The following is a 21,944-nucleotide window of genomic DNA, read 5'->3' as shown; positions in this document are numbered from 1 at the left end:
TAGAGTCGAAGGCCCGGGCTGGGTTCCCACCGGATGGGCCGCGCTGCAGCGCCCTGGGCGGGAGTCCCCCCAAGGCCCCGAGGCACGGGCCAGGCCTCGCTGGAGCCGCCGCTAGCCCGGGGGATCGGCTGCCTTCTTCTCTGTCCCCTCCTTCTTTAAGCCTGGTGGGGGGTGGGGTGGGGGTGAGGGCCAAGTGCCGGGGCTCATTGGAGAGAGGGAGGGCTGGCAGAGCAGTGCCTGTGATCCCTTTTCTTACTAGAGCGAGGAGGACTGCCACGGTCTGGAACGCTTCCCCAAATATGGTCCTTGAAAAGAAGTCCCTTTTGTGGTCGCACCCTTGGCTTTTCTCCCTTCTCCCAGAGCCCCCAACACCCTGACCCTCTTTTTGAGAGCTACAGGTAGCACTTTTTGGTTGAGTTGGCTTTTTTCCCCTCCATCTCCTGGATTCATACCTAATCCAGGTGAGTGCTGGTGTGGTTCTCCATAAGGTGATGTGAACCCTCAATGTCTAAGGATCTTTATTTTATCCCGTAGATTAGAGATGACAAATATAAACACAAGCAGCAACTTTATCCATTCGAAGGAAGGAGAAAAAAAAAAGTGAGACAGCTTTGTTTTTACTGTAGACATCCAGGAATGAGCGAGAGTGCCTGTAAAACTTAAAGGGCTTTCGGAGTTGAAGTGCTTCCACACACTTGCTTGGTTTCTTCTGAGAGCTGAAAGTTCAGGAATTCAGTACTTGACACCAAATCTCAAGGCAAAAGGGTCGTGGAAATTGAATTTCTGTGTAGTCACATGGATATATATATATATATATATATATATATATATATATATATATATATATATATAAAAGCACGTACACATACAAGTGTAGTGTAACATGTTGTGAAGGAAATGCTGTGTGCTTTTAGAGGGTTCGGGTTAGATATTTATAATTCAGAATAATCCAAGAACGGTACTTGCTTAGAGTGAGCCTGACAATTTGTTCGTGTTTCTGTAAATAATATCTTCCGTTGTGTGCGTGTTTATGACAGAAGAATGAAGCTAACCTTGTAATTAGTTTGAAGCAAACAGCGTTTGATCTGTGTGAATAAAGCAGAACTGAGCTGCCTGAAGAGGGTCTAGCTATTCGGTTTGTGTAGTGTAAGCAACAGGGTCAGATTTTATGGTTTGTTTCATCAATAAGGTTTGTTCTAGGAAAGTTAACGTGGAAAGCCATACAAACTTTCAGTGACTTTGAAAAGCCAAGGCAGAACTAGGACTTCCATGTTCTCTTTTATGAATTGTGCAAATGTTCTGATTAATTGTACAGATTCACAAAATATGAAGTATGACAGTATTTTGTACCCTCCTGACATTGCTATTTCCCTATTTTTCTTATACAATGTGTGCTAGTTATCGTACAAAAATGTGCTTCCCAGTTGGATCAGCCCAGTGATTTTCTTAGCAAGTGCTGTCTTGTACAGTTCTTGTATTTTTTGATGGTAGTCCACTCTCCAGTAATATATACATTTTTGCTGTTAAGCTTCCAACCAGTTTTCCCCTGGACAGTGTGAATTTAATTTAAACTGGCAGCTATGACAAAGTCTTCTGTGAGTTTATTTATAGAAACTGTAGCTCATTATAGTTTGAAAAATGTTGTGAAATTGTCAAAAGAAGATAGCAAATGTCTCATGGTAAAAGCACATAAGGCATTTGTGGATAAGCAGTCATGGCTTTAATTGGAGCAATATTAGCTGATGTGTGTTGATGTTCTTCTGTAGCGGAGAAGATGTATTAATGTTTTAAAACTCAGAGACCGAACATGTCCTACCATTACGTACCTAACTGTTCTGTATATTTCTCAAATGAATTACTTTGGAAATTTTGTGGCTCAAAATTTAAATTATTTCACATTCCTCTTGATACAGAGAATAAACTTGTAAAAATCTACGATCTTAGGAGTTTAGTGTGTGCAATCATACCGTCTCTCGACTTAAGCGCCAGACTCTGAGGAAGCTGGGCTTGAGATCATGTTATTAGCAGCAGAGTAAAGGACAGCTCTGATGCCCTGACTGCATCCTGCATCTCTAAAGAATTATTCCATCCTCTTTCAGAGTTACTGAGCCCTGGGGACAAAATATTAAAGTTTTACTATAGTGTCAGATGAAAGGTAAAATGTAAGTGCTAACATTCTGAAAGTAAAATTAGAACCCTAAAAATTACCAGCAGGGAAGTGTTTGATTTGAAGAGCTAATTAAAGATATGAAGGTAAGCTTTGCAGTTTGATGAGGAATAAGCCTCCCACAGACAGGTAGTTCTAGAGCTGAATTCTAAAAATACTCCCAAGAATGAAGTTGGGCATAAAGATAAGTGAGAAGGGCTTGGGGTTTTTTGGGGTTTTTTTTGGGGGGGGGACGGTGTTGTTTTTTGCTTTGCCCCTATACTCACAGATTTAAGGACACATTCTGAGTTCCACAGTGTCTAGAGATAAATTAATTTGAGTTCCTTAGAGGACTGGTGTGTTTCACAGAACAACTTTTGCCATTATATATCTCCTCCTATGTTTTTTAAAGTTACTCTTGGAATAAGTTCCTTCCAAATTTGAGTGTACTTATTTAAACATCAGTTAATACATAAAGCCATAAACTTTTAGAAACAGGAAGCTACAAGTCTCAGAGATGTTTTTCACGTGCCTTGTAATTCAAGAAAGTTTTACCCTGAATTAAGTCTGTTACTCACACAGCCTTACTAATACAAAAACACATGCTTCTCCTTTAATCCAGGTGATGTTTTTGTTCTTTTAAAAATATATTACATCTACAGGCTGCCTGTGGAGCTCTGAATTACACACGCGTGTAAGCATGGTCAGGTCCAGGGGTGGAAACTATTGAATGTTAATTCTCTCATGATTAGATGTGGGAAAGCCACCCTGTAGCCTGATGCTTTTATAGCTTTTGGAAATGATCTTGAAGTGTAGACTGAATGTGATGGCACATACTTTTAATCCCAGCACTGGAGAGGTAGAGGAAGGCTGATCTCTGAATTCAAGGCCAGCCTACTCTACATAGCAAGTTTAGGCCAGTTATAATGGCACTAGGAGACTTTGCCTCAAAAGACAGAGAAAGGGAAAAAAAAGACCTTGAGAGTCAATAGAAATTGATCAAAGAAAGTCATTAGTAGATCAGGTTCAACAAATCAAACTTGTTAACATTTTTGAGAGTGTGTGTGTGTGCCTACATCTCTGGGTGTTTTGTACACACTGTCATACAGAGCTTTTCAAACCCTGTGGAGTGAGTGGTTCCAGTGTTGCTCCATTTTTAATATTGGGCAACGAAGACGTGATGTGTAACTTGTTTAAGGTTGCATAGTAGTTAGTCAAGGAGTGATATTTGTATTAGGCAAGCTAATCCCAGAACCACTGATCCCAAGAGGTTATGCTGAGCAACCTGAGTGTCCACTAGAAAGTCACAGTCAGGACACACAGAATCGCTCACACTTTGTTTCAGTTTATCAGTTATAACGCATTGTAGTTGCTTTCAATCGTGACTATATTTGGATCTGTTAACCATCTGAAATAAAGATTATCTTTCCTGTTCCATTCTCTGGATTCATGTCATCATCTGTTAAATGGGATGAAGGGCTCAATTACCTTGCAGTTATTTTATTTTTAATGTGATGAAATGCTAAGTCAACCATATATACTTTATACCCTTAGAACCTTCATTGCTATATGTTTGTTTATTGCTCATTTCTTTTTATTAATTTTTAAATTTTTTTATTTAGTTAATTTATTCAGATTATAACTCAATTGTTATTGCTCATTTCTAAATGTGTCCCTTATCCTTCTGTTAGGGAGGAACACAAAGTCATTTGAACTTATATTGCTATTATTAATTTTTAGAATTTTGCATCTTACCATGATTTCAAATAGTTCTGCATAACCCAGCTCCTATGATGATGGACATGTTCTCCACTTACACTGCTCAGTGAAGGGGCTTCTACCCAGATGTAGCTCCTGAGAACTTGAAACGCACCCGCTGTCACTGAAGAACTGATATTTGACCTTGCACTTGTCTAATTGGTGTTTGGTATATTGACAGCCCATGGTTTTACAGAGCTGTCTTTCTATATAATACATATGCCAATTCTTCTTTCTACAATTTCGGTAATTTGGTAATCATGAGTGTATTTAGATGAGCAAAATTCTAGATATATGTTTTCTCAAAATCATCAGCATTTCCTCTAAGTAACAGTTTATAAACTTAGTGAGCAAATTATGGCTTAGCAATTTGTATATACTCATGAAGTTATCTGAACTTACCTTTGGTGGTACTTAGTAATAAATATAAGAATGTATACTTTGGTTGAAAGCCTTTTTTTTTTAGGGTTAATTGATGAAAAGAAATGAATTTAGTGTTCTCTTGAATCTTGCTTGTGTTTTTGAACTTTTTATTTATCAGATTGATCAGTAAATTCTTAAAGAATAATTAATAGATATTTGTCATAGGCTGGCAGAGGCGCTTGGAAATAGTCTTCCTTGGGTTAAAGAAAAAAATTAATTATGAACTCAACTTTGACTGACAAACACATATGATCTCACTTACTTCTCGATTTTTATTTTTGTACGGATTACTGTTTAGATTTGTCTCCTGTTTGGGAATCATTTTTCCTATTCTCCTGCTCAGGCTCCTTCACACAAGACATAGACAGACTGTGGCTTCACTTGCTGGCAGCAGGGTAACTGAGAGGCGTGAAAGCCAGCTTAGGAAGGTCAGCCATGGCTGAGAGCAGGCAGCCCTGGAGAAGAGTGTGGGGAAGCCAGAGGAGCTGCTCAGACCCTGACAGACAGTTACAGGCTATCACAGTTCATTTTGATACTCCACTGAGTTAACGGAATAACGCAGTCACTATGACTAAGACTAGGTACCTAGTCATAAGTGATAGTATAGCTTGTGGCCAGATTTCCTCAGGTAGATAGGTCATAAATTTCCAGTGAAAAGCTATTTTAAATAGAAAAATATGGAATTTATAGGAGATAAAGATATGTACATCACACTGTTTATTTACAGCAGTTAATCTTTCTTGGGGGGAAAAACCCCTCCTAGGCCTGGAGAGTCGGCTCAGTGAATAGTGTTTAGTTGAACAAGCGTGAGGACCTGAGTGCACACTCAGGGGCAGCAGCACAGTAGTGCACATGTGGAATTTCAGTGCTTTTATGGCGAGAGGGGAGAATCCTTGGAAGCCACAGTTGGGTTAGCCTAGTACCCTGTGACAAATGGCAGAGATCCTGCCTCAAGTAAGGATGGAATTGAGGACTAATAGCTGAGTTTTTCCTTTGATCTCTGTATGTACACACACACACACACACACACACACACACACACACACACACACTCCTCCCGGAGTATCCTATAGTGGCGGCACACACCTGTAATACCAATGATAGATAGGCTGGGGCAGGAAGATCGTAAGTTAAAGGCTTTCCTCAGTTGTATCATGAGAAACCTGGGTACAGACATAAAATACCCTTTATTTTTCCTGTCCTTCCATCCATTTACTTATTCATTTATTTAGTACACAGAGGTGAGAGTACATGAGTTAGGGCCTATATGTGATACTGTAAAAATAAAGATTGGTTATATTCCCAAAAAACAACAAAATTGTTTCATGAAAGGCTAACAGAGGAGCCAAAAGAAGGAATGATCTTTTCCACTTAGATGAGGTAGATGAAGTTCAGAAAGGACTTTGAAAGAGCTGTGCCCTTAGTAGGCTGCTGAAAATAAGAAACATTCACTAAAGGGATTACAGGAGAAAATAAAGGAGAAAAGCAGCACTGTGTGTCAAGATTAGAAAGGAAATTGTCTGTTACAACTAAATGGTGTAGTATGGGGTGGGTGGTAAATATGGTATAATGAAAGAACGGACAGGGCAGAGGCCACCTCATGGAAAGCCTCAGAAGTATAGACTTTGACGTCAAGGAGAGAGATGTGATAAACTGTGGGTTTAAGGTAGTCTACCCTGATCTGCATATTTGGCTCCAGTGGCCTTTCAGTGTGTGCTAGTGTATGCTGGCAAGGGATGAAGGCAGGGAGATGCTTTCCTGCAGTTGATAGAGAGAGAGAGACTTAGGTGCTGTGTTATAAAGTAGATATACTGTTCTATGTCTAAGCCAATGGTTGTCAGGTTAAATTTGGGATTCTTTCACAGACAGAAAAGCACTAATTGAATCACGGCACTAGCTTAGTTGAAATTAATTCTGCTTAGAAATCCAGTGTAGATGTGAAGTCCTTTGCCAGGCTGCTGCAGCAGATGAGCGTCCGTCTCATTGCCGTGCTGGGGTTACATGTTCATTCTTTGGTGACTTGTGAAAGTTTTCGGTTTTTTCAAGGCAGTTGTTGATTTCAATCTGGAAGTTTTTGGCAACCCTGTCTTTTCCGTGTAAACTTTATCCTTAAAAATCAAATCTTTAAGATTTGACTGTTTTAAGGCCTCACCGTGTAGTTTGTCATTCTTTTGTAGTAGGTGACCGTGTAGCAGCAGAAGACTGTGTTAGTCCAGGTATTATTACATAGCGTCTTTCATAGGTGCTGACGCTGTGGGTAATTTACCTCCTCGAAAACCAGTTCAGCCTTCCGAGTAAGCAGGCATGGGTGCTCTTAGGGGAGAATAAGTTTCGTCTTCAGCTGCAGTTGTGAGATAAATCATCCTGCAACTCAGACTTACGCAGAAACTACTCATGTACTTGTCATTCATTCAGGCCTTTGATCATTCTCACACAGTTCTTCTGAGTGTCTGCTTTCCATAGGCACTGTGCTCAGTATAGACACAAAGAAAAGCGAGACTTGATTCTTGTCCTCCAGCCGGAAGACAGCTACTCAACACTGTTAGTGCTAAGGCATGGGGCACCTGGGCCAGGCAGAGGTACTAGGGCAGAAATGCAGCATGGGAGTTTGTATGGGGAAGGATGCAGAAGTCCCGAGTAGTCTGCAGTTGTCTGCTGAGTTCTTTTTAAAAATGGACCAGTAGTCTCACCATTCCAGCTGCCTTGTTTCTCCAGGGCTTTTCTCTGCTGGACACCGTCATCTTTGGGCAGAAGCATACCTATCAGTGTGTGTGCTTTTTAATACAAATAGATTTTATTTGAAATAAAAATGCTTACACAGCTTTTCTTTACAAATTGCTTGACTGGATTGCTGAGCAAAAACAAAGCTGAAGCAAAACTCTGTTTTGGTTTGATTTGTATTTGAGCGCAAGTAGGAAGACACTACTGTTTTGTTATTGTTGTTGTTTTTACACTGACCTTCCCTCAGGCCTGTCATAGAAGTGTCAGCAATGAAAATGAACCCAGCATTCCTGGCTGTTCGAGGCCATGTCATGTTCTGAAGTCACACGCATGTCTATGCATATGCCTGGGAGGGTTACATATGAGCCCATGGCAAGCAGGTTGATGGAGGAAGAGTAATTTGGAATGAGTTTTACACCTGGCTTAGAAGAAAGCACTAGAATTCTCTACAATACCAGGTTGCTGTAGAAAAACACTGCCTTTGCTCGAGCTCTGTGAGTGCAGAGCCGTGTAATCCATCTGCATATAGAGCAACCCTGCCAGAAAATATAAAGCACAGATGCCCATCCCTTCAACATCTCCATTATCTACAGTATATTTTGAATATTAAACAGAAACACAAATGGCCAAAACTCATCTAAAGCTGCCAACACCTATGGCTACAGTGGAGCTAGATGGAGGAGACAGCAGGGGAAGCAGCCATTCATCTGCAGGGGGACTGCTTCAAGTGCTGGACTCAAAAACCAGTGCTCAGAGAAGCTGCTGCAACCGTTGCCTTTCCAGGAAACTTTCATCGCATCTCGTTATGGACCCAAAAAGCCTTAATCTAAATGTCTGACAAGTTAAATATGAGATGCTGTAAATCAGTGGCTCTCAGCCTTCCTAATGCTTTTACCTTTTACTATAGCTCCTCAGGTTGTGGTGACCCCAAACATACAATTATTTTGCTGCCACCATGTAACTAATTTTGCTACGGTTGTGAATTGGAATGTCAATATCTGACATTCAGGATAGCTGATAAGTGACCCACAAAGAGGTTGTGACCTGCAGGTTGAGAGCTGCTGCTGTAAATGACAAAAGCAGTCGGAGAGAGAAGCAAGAGTGCACAGGCTACAGTTTGTAGTGTTTCCTTGTTAGCAGTTGATGGGTCAGGAAGAGCCACTGACATGCCAGAACGCTTTGAAGCATAGGGGCAAAAGTGCAGTGTTGACTGGATTATGTGCACAAAACAGTAGTGGGGCTTCATGGCTAGGACATTATCTAAACTTAATAGATCGATTTGACGTTAAGTGTAGCGGGTTTTTTTTTTTAAATTAACAAGTACATATGGTGATAACAAGAAATTACGAGGCAGAGAACATATAATCAACGCTTACTGTAGTTTCAACTGTCTTTCCCACGAGTTTGGAAGATGTTAACCTTTTTTAGTATTTTTTTTTTCAGTTTATTGCATGATGGAGTTAGGCTAGTTTAAGTGAAAAGCAGACCACAAATGGGTACATTATACAAGCTGTGAGGATTTTAAACCTGTGACAAGTGACAGAAGGGAAAATCTACTGATTGCAAGAAAATCTTCACTTAAGCTTCAGAGTGCTATGAGCACTTAACGTCCATGTACCTCCAGCTGGACAGCCTTAGCCTGCCCAGTCTCTATCAGGAGCTGGCATGTATCCTTGGGCTGGTCACCCTGGAGCTGGATTACATTTATGGAGATGCTCAATTACAGTACCATTGCAGGCAAATTTCCTCTTAAACATCTTCACTAGTTTCTTTTTTATTGGTCAGTAGTGAGGCTCTTCCTGCTGGTTCTCTATTGAATTTTTACATGGGTATATACTCATCTGTGCCAGCAGGAAGTAGACCATCATCCTTACTTGCTTCAGCAAAGGGGTTGAAAGGGGATCTTCTGGATGGTGGGTATATGTATGATTCGTTTTCCTTGGTGGAAGCAGCCTGCAGAAGGCTGCTGTGGAGAAGTGTGTGGGCACAGGCTATCAAGGTTTCAAGGGAGAGGGAGGCCGCTGAGTCCTATGATCTGACCTGTTTAACCCTGTTACCTAGGAAAATATCATTTGTTAGTTTATTGTTTATAAGTCACTTATTCATTGTACGGCCACACTATGTTGAATCCTCTTCTTTTCATACAATAGAGACTTCTACAAAGTCAGCCTGCTGCACTCTATGACTTTTAAAAGCCCCTTGACAGTTTGGACCGAATCCCATTCCCCTTTATGACCTAATTTGCCATCTTCATGACAGTGAACCACAGTCCAGCTCCGTGGGCTGTAAGTGGCATGACTGAAGGTGAACCTCCGCTCTTACCTCCAGCAGCCATTCTAGAATCCTTTCGGCTAAAATCTGTAGCTTTCAGTCCGTGCCACAATAGTCTGCAGTCTGTCTTCATATTAGCATAAGTAGTGCAGGAGCCATTGACAACTCTTTCATATGGACTTTTAAAGCACTGCCACAAATCCACTCTGAGACATCTGTCTACATACTCTGGCTGGGGAGAAGGTCACTTGCTTCTTTCTATAAGTGATCAGACTTGGAGGAAGTTTTTTTTTTATAGATGTAAAACTGCATGGAGATCACTGCTTTGTCATGAAAGCTTGCTCTGCTTTCCCTCCTACCTCATGGGTGTTGGCTGACCCGTGTTACACCAGACATACGTGCCCCATCCAGAGGAGATTGTCATTACTGAGTAATAGTCAGACAGTGACTATGTTATTTTTGTTAAACTCCTCTGGGAGTGCATGAGTGATGAGTCTAGCAGCTGGGCCTAAGGTTCCAGAGGGCTAGAGTGCATTGTAGTAGGGAAGGTAAGGGATAGCTGTAGGTCCAGGAATATGGCTTATGATACTTCATACAGGAAACACAGAGCTTGCTTAGTGTTTTGACTCCAGAGTGTGCCAGGGTTGTTGGATCATGTCATGCTGGAAACTAAATTCATGGATGGGTTAATGAGTGATAAAAACATCAAACTCAGAGGCTGGATTGATGGCTCACTTGGTTCAGAGGAACTGAATTCAATTCCTAGCACCCACACGATGGCTCACAAACCCCTGTAACTCCATTTCCAGAGGATCTGCCAACCTCATCTGGCCTCCACAGGCACCAGGCATGCACATGGTGCCCAGACATTCATGAAGACAAAAACACATACACGAAATTTTTGAAAATTGAATTCTATTTTGGAAGTGTTTAAAGCACCCACCTGCACCCCGCGCTGGGGAGTACTTTATCTGCACTCTAGTGACCATTTGGGGGTAATAGCCCCCTTTGAAAAGGTGTGTGTGTGTGTGTGTGTGTGTGTGTGTGTGTGTGTGTGTGTGTGTGCGCGCGCGCGCGCGCGCGCGCGCGTGCGCACACACACACATTCATGAGTACGAGTGGCTGTGAAGGCCAGAGGTGTTAGCGCCCTCTGGAGCTGGAGTTACAGGCAGTGTTGCGCAAGTGGAAATGGATGCGGGAGCCTAACTCATACAGGCTCTCAGCCACTGAGCCATCTCTCCAGCCCCCAAATCACAACGCTTGAATTTGGAGGAGAAAATTGATCCTAGATAGATAAGTAGATGCTGGATTAAAAAGATGTTTCCTTGCCTTTGAAAACTCCTCTTTTGAGGTGTCTGTCACTCATCTATGTGACTTCCCTGTTGTTGCTGTTGTTGAAGCTGTGTCCTGCATGCTTCTCACTCACCCAAAGCATGGACCCCTCATTCAGTTCTTAAACTCTGCCTTCATTTTGGACAGTTTCAAATTCTTTGTGGATAACTAGCTATCCATCACCACAGGGTCTCAGAACCTGCTTTGTTATCAGTAACCCCCTTCCCAGTGCTTAGCTACCTCATCTCATCAAGAACCTTGCCGTGTTCATGGACTGCTCCATGACTGCCAGTGTGGCTGTCATTCTCCGAACACGGTGCCCTTTTTCTGATTGCCTCTACAGCGCTTTATGTACTACTCATCCACTAGCCCTCTCTCTTCGTTTTCCTTCTTAGCCAGTGAGATGACGTGGTACCCAAAACCTTCTGCAATTCTCTATCGTGTCTGCTTGATAGAAGCCAACTCTGAGAGACTCAGCTACCCTATTCCATGCTTTCGGCCAAGAGTTGAACACTTGGAGAAAGCCATGCAGAAGAATGCTATAAATTCACTGTCATCTTCAAGTGGGCTGTCAGCATGACAGTTTTACTACATTTCTCTGAACTATTCTTTCGTCGTTCATGATTTCTGTTTCATTCTTCTGTCTGGCTTCTGCACTGTCCTCCTCATCTAATAATAATCTTGTCTCATATGTCACAATGAAAATCAGATACAGATTGAAGTCATGGTCATTGGGCAGAATATGTTTCATCTTCACCTTCTAGTTCTGAGATTTTTATACTGACCCATCTAGGAATCTTGGTAATTTTGTTAATCCTAAACTATATAGGTGCGTGTGTGAGCGTGTACGTATGTGTGTGTGTGCATGCGCACATGTATGTGCATGTGTGTGTGTGAGATTAGATTATTTTTGTTGTTACTCTTGCTGTGACAGAATACCTGAGAACTTACAAGGAGGAAAGATTTGTTTGGCTTATGGTGTCAGTAATTCTCAGCTCATGGTCAGCATGACCTATAGCAGAGCATCGTAAGGGTTAGCACATCTGTGGTAGGGCAAAACTTCACCTCATGACAGCCAGCAAGCAGAAGGGTGTAGGAAGGTTCTGGATCTCAATGTACTTTTAAGAGGTGTCCCTAGTGACATCTTTATCTGAGTAAAGATGATCTATTCTTTGTCTAGCATATACAAATTATATATATATATATATATTCATATGTTCATATATGTATATACATGTGAGTATATAATATCATTGCTTATATGTGTATTTCTCATATATCTATAAGAATCTATAAATAATAGTAGAAGTGGGTGTACTACCTAGCCTCAGCTATCAGCTTGACACAGTGCAGAGTAATCTGAGGAAATCTTAATTGGGGGATTGCCCAATCCAATAAGCCCATGGCTTTATTTGTAAAAGATTGTCTTGATAGATCATTGAGTGATGTGTGAGAGTCCAGCTCGCTGAAGTGGTAGCATCTCTAAGCAGCTTGATCTGCACTGTATACAAAAGCTAGCTGAGCATGAGCCAGACAGCAGACAGGCCAGCCAGCCAGCAGCATTCCCCCATGGTTCCTGCCTCTAATGTCACGCTTTGGGCTCCTCTTCTTAAGTCCCACATCGATGGATTGTGACCTGAAAGTATAAGCCTATAAACTCATTGCTTTTGGTCATGCTGTTTATCACAGCAACAGAAAACAAATTAGAACAATGAGCAATCTATTCAAAGTTATTTTTATAGCTATGAGTTTTGAATATTAAACCAATATTAATTACCTAGGAAATTTTCAGCTTGGTTGTTAAATATCATTTTGTATCCTTTATATAGAAGTGAGTTTAGTTTGCTAAAGCTTTTCCATGTATTTAGATTTTTATGATTTTTTGACTAATTTTTTTAGTATTTTATTTTCAAATGTTTAATTTTTTTTTAGTTTAATTTCTGTGGCATTAGAATATATTTTGATAGACTTTCAATCATAAAAATTTTTGGACTTGATATATCGGGGTATAATTATTTTATATATATGTGTGTGTGCGCACGCGCACATATCACACAACAGGATATTTACCGAAGAAATTATTCATATACATATATGTATAATCATTCTGGTAAATATCTTGTTGAGTTTTGAAGAGTATATATGCTGTACCTATTGCTTACAATGTTCTCCCATTCCTCAAACATCACATAGTTTTAGACAAAGTTAGTCACTCTGTGGGCTGTGGATCAATGTTATTTATTTTTATTTAGCTTATTTACATATTTATTTATTTTTAGTTTTTTGAGACAGGGTTTCTCTGTGTTACCTTTGCTGTCCTGGACTCATTTTGTAGACCAGGCTGGCCTCAAACTTAGAGCGATCTGCCTGCCTCTGCCTCCCACGTGCTGGGATTAAAAGCATATGTCACCACTTAATCATTTAATCATTTTACAGCCTAATCGCAACCCTCTTCCTCCTCTTCTCCCAGCCCCACCCTTATGCACCCCTTCTCCCACTTCCTCCTCTCCTTCTCAGAGAAGGGGAGGCCCCCAAGAGCTACCAACCCACCCTGGCACCTCTAGTACCCCTAGGACTAGGGGCATCCTTTCCTGCTGAGGCCTGACAAGGCAGTTACTGATTATCTTTTAACCTGTTAATTACAGCTAAATATGTAAAGTCTCTCACTGGATCTGTGTATTTCTTTTTGATCTGCCAAGCTTCATTTTAAATACTTTAATTCGGCACTTAAAGATGGGTGCTTTTAGGATCTTTCTCTTTCATAGTTACTGGGTGTCCTGGTAACACTTCCTTTAGTCTGTCAGGCATTAATCTAGCCCATCTGTTAGTTTTTGCCAGCATATGTATGGCTGCTTTTCTTAATAGTCTTTTGAAGTCTCAAATTTATACTTAAGGACTTCTCTAGAGTAACTAAACTTTTACTAATCTGTTCTAGCAATCTTTATTTTTGATGCATTTTATTTATAGGCTGAGTTATTGTTAATATACTAAGTTTTGTTCCTGCCTGTGTGTGCATGCCCACAGTCATACAACTCATTTTCTCACTTTGTTTCAGATCTGCTCAACACCGTGTGTTGTTGGTTTTAATTTTTCCTCTTTTCTTAGTTTTGCTAGACATTATATTTGTCTATGACTTATTACACTAATACAAAATTATTACTTTATAAATTCCAATGAGAATTAAGAACCGTGTCATGCCATTTGTTGCCTACTTCTTTAATGTTAGCTGAATTTTTAAATGTATTTTAATTCTACATATAATTAGAATTCCATCATTTTTATTATGGTTATTTCTTGTCATTAATTGGATACTGAGGATCAAACCATGTAATAACATACAATGATCCCTAAGGTCTGTTTCCAGACTACCAGCTGGCTGTCAAGGTCACTGAGCATCACAAGATACTGGCAGTGACTACAGTGAGGAGGTCTCTGGATTCTGCTGGACACACATCTTAGGGATCATTTTATTTTATCGGCAGAGGTGTAATATTAGTGATCTTTAGTCTGATACTTGGACTATTTTGTAGCTATTTTTGACACCCTGTCATCCTCTTTTGTTTCTTGGTCACAACATGATCTGTTGACCAACTTTGCTCATGAGTGATTTCAAACCACCCAGAATACTCATTTCTTTTACTGAAAAAAAGCAACGTAGGCTTTCTCCCCCATAACTTAGTACCTCTTAAAAATAAGCTTATAAACAGAGAGTAGTTAATACATATAAAAGTAGGATAATCTAAATTATTCTTGGTCTTGGTTTTGGAATATTTTGGAATTAGGGCTTTTGTTGCTGTTTTTATTTCAAGATGCAGAAGCCTTACTGAAAGAACTAAAACAGAAAAGAAAACAGCCAGTCCTGGGAATCACCTGTAGCCCTGTCACTAGGGAGAGTGGAGGCAAATGGATCATAAGTTCAAGGCCAATTTAGTTACATAATAAGATCTTGTCTCAGGGAAAACGAAAAACAAAACAAACAAAACAAAACAAAAACCAGAAAGAAAATCATTTTCAGGTAATTTGAGAGCAGAAGTCATAAGATTGACATTAGGCATAGCAATGTTAAGGGTCTGAATACTGTAATTATACTTATGTCTTTCTTTGTCTCTGCCTCTGTCATCTCTTTCTTCAGCTGGGGCTGAAGTAGCTGGGCTGATGCTGTCTGCCCCAGAAGTGCTGCGGAAGTGTAGAAGTGGCCACTGTAGAGGGTGATTTGTGTCTCAAACCTCAGCCATAGAGAGTCCAGGAAGTGTACTGTATAGCTGCCCACTTCTCCCACCGCGGGAGAGCTGAAAGCATGTGGGTGAGCTCTTTGTGGCTTTAAGCATCATCTATTTTTTACCTGTTTACCCTTTCTACTGCTAGGCCCCAGCAATGTTCTACCTCAGATAGTGCTACCATTGTTCATACCCATGAAAACGCCGCTCTGAACCAAAAAGCGGCACCCCCGTCCCTGTCAGTCTCTGGATGTTTGCTCATGCCAATTCCACATGATACTCACCTTGAGTTCTTGCAGTTCTGGTGCTGAATTAACTTCCATAATCATACCTTATGTAAAATTATTGAGGGACGCAGAACAGAAACTTGCTGTTTATATAAGCATGTACACATAAAACTCAGGAGGTACTATTTATAGGTAACTAATACAGCTGTATTGTTGGTAATTGCTATTGTATTTATAACTTTTATCATTGATCCCATGTTCCTACCAGCAGTATATAAGATAGAATGGGTGCTTTGTCATGGTAGTAGTTCAGGCAGTTACTCATTGAGAGTTTGGTAGTATATTGTGATAAGCCCTTTTTTGTTGTTGTTGTTTTGTTTTTCGAGACAGGGTTTCTCTGTGTAGCCTTGGCTGTCCTAGACTCCCTTTGTAGACTAGGGTGGCCTCGAACTCACAGCGATCCACCTGCCTCTGCCTCCTGAGTGCTGGAATTAAAGGCATGTGCCACCATTGATTCTTTGTGAGCTTTGTATCATGCACCCCAGTCCTGCTCATCTCCCTGTCTCCTCATATCTGCTCTTTGCTCTTGCAACCTCCCCTCAAAAAAACAAAACAAAACAAAACAAAAACAAAAAACAAAAAAGCAAAACAAAACAAAAAAACCCAAGCCAAACAAAACAAAAAACAGAGCATAGAAAACGTCATTGTGGACGTTGTAGTGTGTCACAATGTGTCCCACAGTATATCCTTCTGTCCATACATCTTCACTTGCAAATATTCATTGCAATGAGTCATTGTTCTGGTTCAAGATCTCTGGCTTCTGTGACACCATCAATATTGGATTCTCCTCGGGACTCCTCCCAGTTGCTCTGTTGTTGCCCTGTGTCATGGAGATCGTGCAGCTTTGGATCAGCAGGACTAGCTATTTCATGCATCCCATGAGTTTGCAGATGATATAGATTTGGTTGTGAGCCATCTCAGAGCCCTCGATCTGGGCCTGAGTGGTAGCAGAGGTGGTCAACCCACCAGCTCTCTTTTATCTGCATCATGAGGGTTAGCTTTCCAGCACTGCTCTAGCTAGGGCCCCCAGTGCCACCATCAGCAGGGGGTAGAGTTGACTCTCCTGTTCTCATGACCTCTGGACCAGCTCACACACCCACGCCTCCAGAGTCCTGCCCACAGTGCTGCCCAGTCAAGGTGCATGGCTCACTCTCTCAAGTGCTGCAGCCTGTGAGGGGCTGGGCCAGCTCTTCTATGTTCATGCCCTCAGAGCCAGGTCCAGACTACTGCAGGTGGCAAGTGGGGAGGGGAGGAGAAGAGGGCATCACCTCCACACCCATGCCACTTCGCCACAGACAAGTAGCAGGGCCAGCTCTCCCATGTTCATGCCCTCTGGGCTGGCTCATCTGCACCCACCACCACCAGGGTCAGCTCTGCTGTGCTGTCCAGGTGAGGTTCAGGAGCTGCTTTCTAGAGTACTGCAGCTGGTGAGGGACAGGGCTCACTATCCTGAGAGCTCATGACCCTGTGGGCAGCTTTCCCAACTGCTGGAGGTGGTGAGGGGCTGGGAGAGGGGTTACCTCTGCACCTGTGCCACCCCATGGCAGATAAGTGGTAGAGTCAGCTCTCTACCACTTGGCAGCACATGGCAGATAAGTGGTAGAGTCACACTCAAGCCCTTGAGCCAGCTCACCTACACCCCTGCCATCAGGGCCAGCTCCACTGTGCTGCACAGGGCCTTCTCTCTGCCAGTGCTGCCAGAGGAGAGGTGGGGCCAGCTTTCCAGAGTGCTACATCCAGTGAGTGGCGGGGCCATTTCTGCACAGCCCCTGAACTTCCAGGTAGTTCGGGACAGTCCCCGTCTTCTCTAGTGGTGATATGAGCCATGGACATTGACACCAACCCTTGCTACTGCATAGCCACGGACTCAGACACAGCCTTGGGTGACAGCTTGGGCTGGGACTGCACCATGGCCTAAGGTGGCAGGGCTGGCCACTCAAAACAGGCTACTCTCGACCTTCATGCCTCTTAGTTCCATCTTTCTTTATAATACTCAAGCTGTTCCACTTTTCTTTCTTTCCTATTTGTCCACCACATGCACATTGTGGTGGCTCCTGCTGCAGGCTGGACATGTGGTCACGTGGGTGACATCCTCAATTCACACTGTGTAGTGTGTCTATGGCCTGCTTGCACCATGCACTGGAGGGCAGGTCTGTGGGTGATATGGCGATCCACAGGTCTCCTTTTGTTTTCCTCCTTCCACGCTGCATTCCCTGGATTTGATTTGAATTTTATGAGGCCTAGTCATAGGACAGTTTGGCCTTAAGGCAGCAGCAAGCCAAGCTGAATTGCCATCTGCTCTGCCCCTGACTAAATAAGAACACCACCACCAACAAGTGTCCCTTTGCCAGGCGGTATGATATACCCTTCTTAAGCTGAAACTATTTTAAGTAAGAATGCATTGAGCACCATAATCACTTAGCAACAGAATATAAGAGCATTAGGAGGTTGGTTGGGAGTGTGCCACACCGCCATTGCCCAGCATCTCAGCAAAGTGTCTTAATGCATATCGTCAGCCTGGGAAAAGATGAAAGTTCAAGATTTAAATAAGTTTCTGCTGAATGTATGTTACTTTTGGCCCCTTATAATTTGAACCTTAAGCAAGGGTCGTCATTGGATAGCTGAAGTCATCTATTTGTTTTCATCATTGGTATGGGAATTACCAGATGATGTGCTCAAGATTGCCTGGATCTACAACACGTTCCACATCTCCATCTTATGACAGGAAACGGTGCCTCACTGCCAAATCACCCAAAGATAGAAATCCCTCTCATGCCTCTTATTTCAGTCAAGTGAAGAGTCCAGAACATGCAGGTGGCACTCGCAACTCTTTGTCAAGGAATTTATTGTTTCCTTGGTAGAAGCCATTTCTTCCAAGAATGTAACTCTGTAAGATATCAGAGTCCAGAATTATAGGGCAGAAAAGAGACTTTCCCAGTGGAAAGTAAATATGGAGCTATAATTCAGTGATGGTAACATGCTTAGGTTTTTAATACTGGGTGTTTAGTGATAGACTGTTCTCTAAACTTGATGGTTTCGTGGTTGTGGTCAACCAGGTAGCTCTGACACACTTGTCATTGTTGTAAACATAATAGCCATAGCTTGGAAGAAAATACAGGAAGTGGCAAAGCCCTGCAAGAAACACTTCAGCATTGAATATCTAAGTTATTTTTATATAATAAAAGAATAATGATATAAAAACTCAGTATTGATTGAATCACAGAATGAGTCAGAAGTTAGGTCCTGAATGGAAAGGGGTTTGGGGAATTTTTTAGTATTTTTGTTAAATGTTTTTTCACTGTATATGTGTTCAAGAGCAATATAGTTATATCAAAGTCTAAACAATTGTAACTAATAAGGCATGTCATAGGTAAACTAGTAGGCTTCGTTTCTCTTGAGTACTTGAGAGAATAAGCCATAGACATTATTATCTTAACATCAGTGAAAGAGAATCATGAGCTCTGCCATCCCATCTCCATTCTGTAGTTCCCAAATCCATTTCTGTGGCTGAAGAAATAGCATGATTCCCAGTCCCTGTAAGATCTCAGAGCGTTGATGGCAAGAACCCATACTTACTTAGCCATCTCTCTGGATCTTTATTCTTGAGACAGATTCTCACTTGTATAGCTCAGGCTGGCCTTAAACTATCTAATTTCCTGCAGTTCCTCCATTTCCTGCAGTTATGAGTATAGCCACCATACCCAGCCAGTTATCCACCTTTAATTTTTTCTTCATACGTTAGTGATTGTTCTCTCCCCATTTTTATACCAACTATACTTTCCATGTGTGACTGTAGCATTATCTAGAGTATTTCACTTGTATTTATTTATTTAAATTCCCTTCTCTCCAGGACCTAAGGGAAAGAATCATGCCTTATTGTATGAATCTCTATATAGCATGATGCTTACCAAATGACAGGCAAAAGTGTTTGATGATTAAATGTGGGCTAGTAGCATTGACCTAGGTGTAAAACTTCTAACTCTTGTAATCGATGATATATATGTGTGTGTCTATAGTTTTTATATAAAATATACATTTTTTTCAGGCTAGGTATGGTGATTATATACTCTTAATTCTAGGAAATGGAGGCAGGAGAATACACAGTTTAAGGCCACCCTGAGCTATATGGTGAGAGCCTATCTCAAAAAATAATATATGTGTGCATAAATTTGTATATTATACATATATCTTATGTATATAAGGTTTTTTGAAAAGTCTGACTAACTAATATCAGCCTAGAAGGGAAAATTAGTATATAAAATGGCTGCATTCTTCTTCCCTAGTGAAAATAGTAAGGAAGTACAAGAGGATCTCAGGGAAGTTAATTCTATATGATCAACCAAGGCTGAGAACCTGAGTTCCAGGACCAGGATCCCATGGGGAATGGAAAGAAAGGAGTCCTGGAAGTTGTCTTCAGCCTTGGGAAATCCTGAATGGATAGTTAGAAGAAAGTTTATGCACACAATACCTAAGTAGATAATTAGAAAAGTTTATGCGTACACTATAGCTTACCTAGCTATAGTGCCACTCTCATCACTTTGCGTGGCTACCGCACTCTGAGTACAGCCCTACAACCCTTGTTCTACATGCAGAGACAGTGGAGCTGGGAAAGGTTGACACACTCGAGGCACACAGACAGAGCTAGCCTAGAACTTGTGGTCAGAGTGGACAGAACATTCCTTTCGAGTGCCCTCCAGTGACAGCAGGAGAACACAGCAGAGATGAGAGAGAGACAGAAGCCTTAGGCATCACAGAGTCATCTATTCTGATTTCCCCAGGTGCCACTAGCTGGCTTATAGTATACAACTGGCCTATTCTGTTCTCTGTTGCTGTGATAAACACCATGACCAAAGCAGCCCTGGGGAGGAAAAGGTTCGTTTGCCTTACACTCCAGGTAACACTCCATCACCAGTGTGAGGAATAGATCATTTTGGTCCATTTTTAGTATGTGATGCATTTTGAGCTCATCAGAGGCTTAGAAAAGCAAAAGGCACCTGGCCTCCTTACCCCTAGGTGCCGCCTGCTTATCTTAGAACTCCTCGAGTTGGGGAGCGGCAGAGGATCTTCTATGCAACTGAGCCCCTAGAATATTCATAGCTAAGGCTTTGTATCCTGAACCAACAGCATGAGTAATTTGGGCAAGTGGTTATGCTAAATGAATTTGAGTTTGTGGGTCTCTAAAGTAGAAGCTGATGGGAAAAAGTTCCCCAAGATCAGGAACTTTACAAACTGCCATTGTCTTGCACCGATCTGCACAGCAGCCACTTTTGCCTTTCTCTGTGTTGACGTCTGTTTCTGCAGACTGGTATATTAAAAATGGCTTCATTTCCACTAGGAAAAAAAAAGATTTCATAGCATTTCAGGCTTTCTTGGTGTCTTAGTTAAGGTTTTATTGGTGTGAAGAAACACCATGGCCAAGGCAACTCTTATAAAGGAAAACATTGAGTTTGGGGCTGGCTTACAGTTTCAGAGGCTTAGTCTGTTATGGTGGGAAGCATGGCAGCATGCAGACAGACATGGTGCTGGAGGAGCTGAGAGTTCTACATCTTCCTCTGCAGGCAGCAGAAGGAGCTGTGCTGCAGCTGTGCAGCCTGTACACAGGCCAGAGCTTGAGCGTTTATATGACCTCAGAAGCATGCCCCACAGTGACACGCTTCCTCCAGCAAGGCCACACCTCCTAGTAGTGCCACTGCCTATGGCCAAGCATTCAAACACATGAGTCTGTGCGGGCCATACCTGTTCAAACCATCACACTGATTTTAAATTGATTTTTAAGTTCAGTGTTTATTAATCCTTTATCATTGTTTTACTGACCATTGAAGTCTGTGTTTTGTCATTGTTATTCATCTCTGTTAGCAAAAGATATAAAGATGTTTTTCTGACATGTTCATATTATTTTTCTTAAATTGATTATGTAACCAAGTAAGTATTCTGTTTGAAATTTTTCTCTACTTAATGCTTTGATACAATCTGCAAACTTCTTTTGATTGACTTTCCTATGTAAGAATATTGGTGGTTTATTGATCTGTAGTTCATCTTTAATAATCTGACATTTCATTGTATTTTTAATTTAAACTTTGATTTGAGTGGTTTAATATGTAAATTGTATTCATATACATTCAAATTAGGCCTTGGTAATTTTATTCTTTTCATTGGCAGTTCCCAAGCACTTTCTCAGTTATAGCTAAAGTGACCTCTTCCCATCTCAGCTCCCTTCCTGAGTGCCTTAGCTTCCCGTTGCACCTGACAGAACGGGCAGTGCGAAGGAGAGGAAGTTCAGTTAACAGTGACAGCAGTTTCAATGGGTACAGTTAAAGTATAGTATCTGAAAACTCTTCAAAATCTAGCTACTTTTGAACACAGTGTTGGCTCTCCCAAGGCATTAGAGGAGTCCTGAAGTTCCATCTTCAGCCAGTCTGCTAGCACCCGTGTTGCTGTCTATGGGAAGCAGCCTCTCCTCCAGCTGGCCTCTTCTTTTTGCACTCCTCATGACACACGTGTGTACGTCCCGTGACTGCCATGGGGAGCACCCTCTCAGCTCTTGGACTCCTCTCTAGGCTGTAGCTGCTTTGTCCTCCATGCAGTGCTAGAGTCTGAATCACTGATGGCTCCCAAAGCTGCCCTTTGAGCCCTGCTGCCAGTGAGAGCTGATGAAGCTCCCGCTCCCCTAAACACTGCTGCAGGCCTCATCCCACCCCCATCAGCAGTTTTCTCCTGGACCCTTCATCCTGGCCGCCTTACGTGAACGGGCCGCTGTTGGCACATCTAATTGTAAAATCTCCCAGTCTC

General features: G+C 41.8%; 1 protein-coding gene across 1 annotated transcript in view; it reads left to right on the top strand.

The window, feature by feature from the left end:
* Positions 1-21,944, top strand: part of PRKACB (protein kinase cAMP-activated catalytic subunit beta) — a 91,981-nt gene that overhangs the window by 139 nt on the left and 69,898 nt on the right. The gene's annotated exons all lie outside the window — the stretch shown is intronic.

This window comes from Acomys minous (genome assembly GCF_964271855.1).
Source record: "Acomys minous genome assembly, chromosome: 14".
Classification (NCBI taxonomy): domain Eukaryota; kingdom Metazoa; phylum Chordata; class Mammalia; order Rodentia; family Muridae; genus Acomys; species Acomys minous.
Note: the sequence above shows the minus strand (reverse complement) of the source record. Positions and strands in the feature narration are given on the sequence as shown.